This window comes from Triticum dicoccoides, chromosome 5A, assembly GCF_002162155.2.
Source record: "Triticum dicoccoides isolate Atlit2015 ecotype Zavitan chromosome 5A, WEW_v2.0, whole genome shotgun sequence".
Lineage (NCBI taxonomy): Eukaryota > Viridiplantae > Streptophyta > Magnoliopsida > Poales > Poaceae > Triticum > Triticum dicoccoides.
Window position 1 is genome coordinate 122,926,122 of NC_041388.1, and position 6,655 is coordinate 122,932,776.

General features: G+C 40.0%; 1 non-coding gene across 1 annotated transcript; it reads right to left on the reverse strand.

Annotated features, from left to right (window-relative positions):
* Window positions 1-6,286: 6,286 nt before the first annotated feature.
* Window positions 6,287-6,384, reverse strand: LOC119304470. Its single transcript, XR_005148294.1, has one exon. It is a non-coding gene; the product is annotated as a U6 spliceosomal RNA (small nuclear RNA).
* Window positions 6,385-6,655: the final 271 nt, after the last annotated feature.

Below are 6,655 nucleotides of genomic sequence, written 5' to 3' on the forward strand. Positions count from 1 at the left end.
AGTATGTGAGCTGGATTTGTTTCTCTTATTGATTTTTCCTCTAGAGAAAAAAAAGAGGGGGAAAAACAAGACAAACGTGGCCACCTCAATTATCATGTAGGAGTACTATATATATACAGGGCATTGCATGTTTGGGCCTAACATTGTGGGTTCCACCACTGCTGAATGTGCCCCCTGCATGATTGGCTATGGAGCAAAACATATATTTTTTCTACTTTGTACACATCACTTATTTAAAAATAAAATTTATGTGTGGTACTGGTTCCCCGCAGTATTTGTTTTTTGATAATATTCTCACAATAATATTATCTTATGAGATAAAAAGTACCCCATCTATTTATTTTTACTCTGTGTATTAGGTATGTCTTAAGTCACCTTTTGAAGTCTGACCAAGTTCATAGCAAAGTATATCAAACATTAAAAAAAAACAAATCAATAGCGTTAGATTCATCATGAAATTTACTTTACTACTGTATGCATTTGATATTGTATAGAAGTTGGTAATTTTTAATTAAAATTGGTCAAACTTTCACAAAGTTTGACTTAAAACAAAACTAATATCCGGAGTAAAAAGAAATGGAGGGAGTACTATTACTTCCGAGCTTGGCAAAAAGTGAGTACTCGAGAATATTAGCCCATATCTAAATTAAGTATATGTAGTAGATGTTTCGTTTCTGTACTGTACAATATTACATTCTTCATGTGAATATTTTCATGGTGGATGTTATCATTCCTGATATATAGGTGGCAATTAGTTAGCATTTTGTCATTTGTTCACATGATGGCTGATTCCTACAAACCAATATTATAATCCAAATATTTTTTTGTCAAAAAGGAAGATGATTGTTCATATATTCATAGGGAACTTTCCTTACCTGCATAAATGGCGGACACGTGTCTCTGGCTCTTGTACATGCAAGAACCAAAACTGCATTGTTTTTCATGGCATTCTCTCCTAATGTAATACAATCTTTTGTTGTATGTGCATAATATAATAAACTTACAAGCTCGGTCGGTGGGCTTCCACCAATGCAGATGCATGCGCGGCCACATGTTCCTGTCATAGAAAAATGCTGCAAGGTTCTCAGGTATATTCCGCAAATAACGTTAGTTTTTCTGTACCTGTCTGGAAAAGTGTGTGCCTCCTCGTGGTCTGCCTAAATCGATTGGCGCACAGACGAGTGGCGCATTTTTGCAAAATGGGTTACTTTCTGGCGGCGTACATCTTGCAGCATGATTGTGCAATTTTAATCAGGTAAAATGTACATTGGCTCATGCCCATTATGATCCGACTATGAGAGAATGTGATACTGAGACTAGGAACCCACTACAGAGGTTATTTAGTTATTTTACAGCATTATGAATTCGTTTACAAAGGAAAAGAATGAAAAAGACATATAGGCATCAGTTCTGAAATGCACGAAACAGGTGCCAGTATCATAATTGGTGTAGTCGACGTTTATTTGACCCTCGTCGCCTTATGTATGAATATTTAGGTTCGCCGTATAAAAATGGCGAGAGAGTAGATTTACCATCAAATGTAGCTCCAAGTTCTTATTGAAGTGAACTGGTAATTAATCATCAAAATTAGTATGCATTGCAAACCATGCGAATGCGTCAAGCGTGTGTCTCAATCAACAAGCAGAAAAGAACTGAGGAAGTATCTCACCATTCATCTGTTATATGTACAGTATAAAACGGAGACCCGTACTGACAAGTTGTTAAGTACACGACAGATGTTTCACCATCTTCAACATAACATCTATAGGGGGGCGATCGACAAGCAGAAAATAATCATGAAGTATTTCACTACGCCTCATACAACGAAAAGGGGCCTTTGTATATACAAAGTTGTTACTTATACATGGCACATGTTTCACCATCTTCAACAAAGACAAGACAAAAAGAATACTAGTATCAGATATGTATGCGCCTTACATATTAGCGGCCAATTGTCTTGCTTTCGTTAAAAAGGAAACAAACTTCGCTTACATCGTTTATTTTTCAACATATTTGAGTTTCATTAATTAACTGTCGGCATGAACTTTAGTCAAATTACATATTTTTGAAACTTCAAATTTGTCATACTTAAGCAATATTCGTGGATAAGGATTGATTTAATAAAATTCGATCCATTATCCCTCCTGTCCTCCTTTGTTACTATTAGTTTCGCGTGATCTAAGCGGTGGCTACATCGGTCAACCCAAAACAGTTTGGTGTTAGAAAAAGATAAGACCAAGAAGAGAAAATGCCTGGAGAAAAATAAAGGTAAAGCAACAAAGGATTATGCATTAGCATGAGTGTCCCAATTGACCACCAATTCTCAAGACTAAAACTGCACCAGTGGGTTATTGTTTACTTTCCCTCTGAAATTGCTCTACCAGCTCCTCCAACTAATTTCCTCTCATCGCCACTAGGAGCACTGCAAGTAGCTCTTCAGGTACCACAGTATGTGAGCTTTTTTCTTCCTAATCCTGGCACGCCACCAATTTCTGCATGCATGAGTCGGCCCATGCCCCACATACAGACACACAGTGTACAGAAATTAGTTAATTAACAAAAGAGGGAAATCCAGTTAAGTTGATTGAAATGTCAAGGCGGCATATACAAGTGGAGCTGGAAACTTCCGAGCAATCAGAGTTGAGAGCGTGCCACACCTCTCCTCCGCTAATTAAGTAGTAGCTTCTTTTGACTTAATTCAGATCCTATGGTGCGTCCATCACTCTAAAGTAAAGGCATTTGTGGCTCTCTTTGCGTGATGCTGAAAAGGAGCTTTGCTAAGCAGCCGGTTTTCTCCTCTCTTTCTGCCCTCCACAAACTGCTTTCTAATCACCACATTAGACACAATACAACCCTAAAAATAGGGTCAGATGACAACATGTTAGAACTTAGAACAGTGACCACAATCTCCATGAAACCAAACTAATGTTATCTTTTGGAAAGCAGCTCGCCTAATTCCCCCACCTCGCCTTTCTAGCGTTTCTTAGAACACTGATCACCACTGGCTAGATGCGCAAAATCTGCATTCGGTACTAGCTCATTTTGTGCCAAGACCAAGAAACTAGTTCGTTTTGGATGTCTACAAGCAAACTACATAGTAGCTACCAATGGAAATTTATCTATGCTTAACTACCGGGCGGCATAATGCGATAACCTAATCGATGGAAAATAAAAAGAAAGCTCTACCCAAAAGACATGACTAGTTCTTCTCCTAGAAAAAGGGCCCAATTAAGAAGTGGGCTAGGTAATTAAAGGATGCTAGGAAAGCCATGCGGGCCATGGCTTGTCTAACAAAAGCAGCATCATAAACGTGCTTGAATAAACATCCAGTGGCCACTTTGGCAATGTCGTCGAAGTGCTCTGGTTTCTTTCAGTTGCGCAGTGTCTAGCCTTTGTGGCCACGTTTAAGCTAGGCTAGGTTAGGTTTAACTTGAGAGAAAGGATCACTGTGTTGGGAGCATTCTGGCTCTAGAGGGCGGCCCCATGGCCTCCGGAATTTGGTTCCAGCTGGTGTACGTTGGGTCCGGCCTGCGGTATTTTGATTGTGATGGCGAGGGTTCCTCCAAGTGCAGGTGCATGCACCCATGATTTTGACAGGCAGCCAGCCGACCTTGTGTGATTTTATTCGATTCTTGGAAGGGTGGTCGAGTTGGACCAACGATGAGGTCGACAAAACGTGGGCTGTGAGCGAGGATGAAGTTGTGAATGTTGGAAACAATACCTGCATATACTATCTGTAATTTTATCTTTATGATTCCAAGAGCTGGTATTGGTTAGGACTACCTAGACTACTAGTATGATGTAATATCTTTTTTCTTAATTGATATATAAAATTAATCGTAGAACGATTGTTCTACAGTCCAGGTTTCAAAAAAAGCATATACTAGCTAAAGCTCAGTTCCCAGGTTAACATACGTATCAAGTTCTAACTGACTATACTGACTTTTTTCTGCGAGGCACAAAACTGACCTTCAGTTAGAAATTAATAACAAGTTATCATTTGGCATATTTTCCATACATACAACAAAAATTATGCCTCCAAAAACAAATTTGTTGATCACGAAGAGATAGCTCACTAGCACGGGAACCTATCTTCTATGGGGAGATGGGTTAACAGACGGATCGTCACCATCGACTCAAACATTAATAGGACTGAGGGTATACTCTATGCATGAAACAGGGTCTTGTCCTGCTTCATAAATAAAGCACGAAGAACGTACATGGCTAAACGATACAAGGTAATAAGGAAGCCCTCTTACAAAACAGACCGGAGATAATCAGACAACAATAGGTATACTCTCTAGGTAAGAGAAATACTTATGAAAACAAGATCACTTATAAACCACAGTTGCAAATAAATATAAACTTTAAAGTGGGTGTATATGTCTTCTACTCCGTCCAAATCGCTGAGAGGACACCCAAATTTCTGATTCATGGGTGAAGAAGAAAAGTTATGCCTAGCTATCATGCGAAAATGATCATTTCTCTCTTATTTGTGAGAAGGCCAAATATCATATATTAAGTAGCAAATACCCTTAGAAAAACATCTTTACAAAAAATAAAAGATACCTCCAAAATTTTGGGGGTGCCGAAGTCTTCTTCCTCGTGCATTCATTGGCAACATGACATGAGCAAAGCTCAGTACCGCATTTGGGCCTCCGTCTGAGCGGAGTAAAGTTGTTGAAACCCATGACAACTTTTAGAAGCAGCGGTTAGGAAGTAATAGATGTAGATCGATCATAAGAAGCTAGTGATCGTGATCTGCATAGCAAATCGTCTCCGCGGAGAAGAAAATGCCGAAGAGGGCATGCAGAACACCCTCAGATGCGGCCATATGGACTCGAGGAATACTAATCTCACACACTCCCTGACTATACTGAGGTTAGTCAACCTTCGGTGGTCAGGATTGGAATTGGAGAACCACGACGTACAACCATGTTGTCAACTCCGCAAGATAACGCCACCAAAATAGACCTGCAAAAGGAAAAGTCAGACTCAAAGAACCAGATCTGGGGACACACAGTCCTCCACATGCCTCCCGATGATACGAAGAAGCACAGCTGAAATGAGGACGAGGCGGGAAGACCTTATTCCATATCGACAACGACACCATCGTCTCGCCACCATTGATAGGAGAAATATCTTAATTTATTTCTAACCCTAAGACCGCCAAACCAAATTCGTGGAGTCCCCGCCCGATCCCATCGTCTGAGCGACAAATGGAGGGGAAAGCCCCTCGCTAGGAAGTAGAGGAAGATGAGCCGCCGCCGGCTAGGTCTTGAAAGTCAGAGGAGGAAAAGAACAAGTTGATTGCCTGTATGCAAAAGGACCATTTCAGCACAACATAAGGGTAGGAACGTGCGAGTCTATACGAGTGAGGTTTTTGGCTATTGGACGCCAGTGAACCCGGTCTTTAAAAATATCATAAAGGCTATTTAAAGTTTCAAAAAAATCTACATCTATATGTAAATGTTTAAAAAATGTCACAAAGGCTATAGAACTTCATCTTTTAAGGAATAAAATTTCATTAAAATAGAAGAATTGTATGCTACAGAGAAGGACAAAATCCTGGCCCAAAACAACAAAATGTTGGCCCATTTTAATCCACGTATTTGTCTCTTTTGCAGACACCAGATATGAAAATGTACATTGATGAAAATTTGTAAGCCTACATACTACACATCTAAATGTATATGTACACTTATATTTAGAGTTTTTGGAGCTATGAAAATAATGTTTTTGATTAGGAAAAAACATTTGCCTAATGCCCCGACGGTTTTCTTGACATCGATATACATGAATAGACAAATTATAGATCATGAACAAAAGAAAGGTGGACATTGGCAAATTATATAGATCGTGAACAAAAAAGGTGGACATAATGGATGTAAGAAAGGTAATTACTTTTATCAACATAAAATAAGCTACATATTTACACATTGTATAATTTGTGAAAATACTACAAGAACGAAATATAGATTATATTCCATGCCGTCATAAATATAAATATTCGTATAAATAGTATATTAGTAAAAAGTAATAATAATATCCATGTGCAAAAGAAAACAACAGGGATCAAGCATATGTCGAATGAAAAAAGATAGACAAGGACGTAACTGCAAAATGTGCAAGCACAAAAGCAAAGCAGCCTCCTCAAGGGCTTCGTTGGGAGGAAAGGCACTAGCGGAAGGGCCCATCTGTAAGACAAATGAGCTCGGAAAGCACACACGAGAAAATACCCGGGGCTGACGTGCGAGATGACAGGGACCAGCGCGCAAAATCTCGAAAAAAATTGAACCATTTCTCAATTTGTGCGTGTCATCCTTCCGCAGAGGCCATGCTAATCTGTATCGTTCCAATTTTATCGAATGTCCCCGAAGGGACAACAAGGTTACAACGCTGAGGCTTATAAACCGGTCGGCACGTCTCTCGCTGGGCGAGGTGGTACTAAACAAGGGTGCTGTGCTGCGTTCCGCAAGCGCCAGGAACCGCGGAACCGCACCAAACGGTAAGTGGGCCGCATCTGCGTGAAAGCTAGATCGTCAGCTTGTCAGCCCAATATCTTTCTGCGAGGAGTCGGCCCAACTATACGAAGCGAGCTGGAAACACATATACGGACTGCTCGTGTCCTTTTTTCTTTTCGAGGGTACGCTCC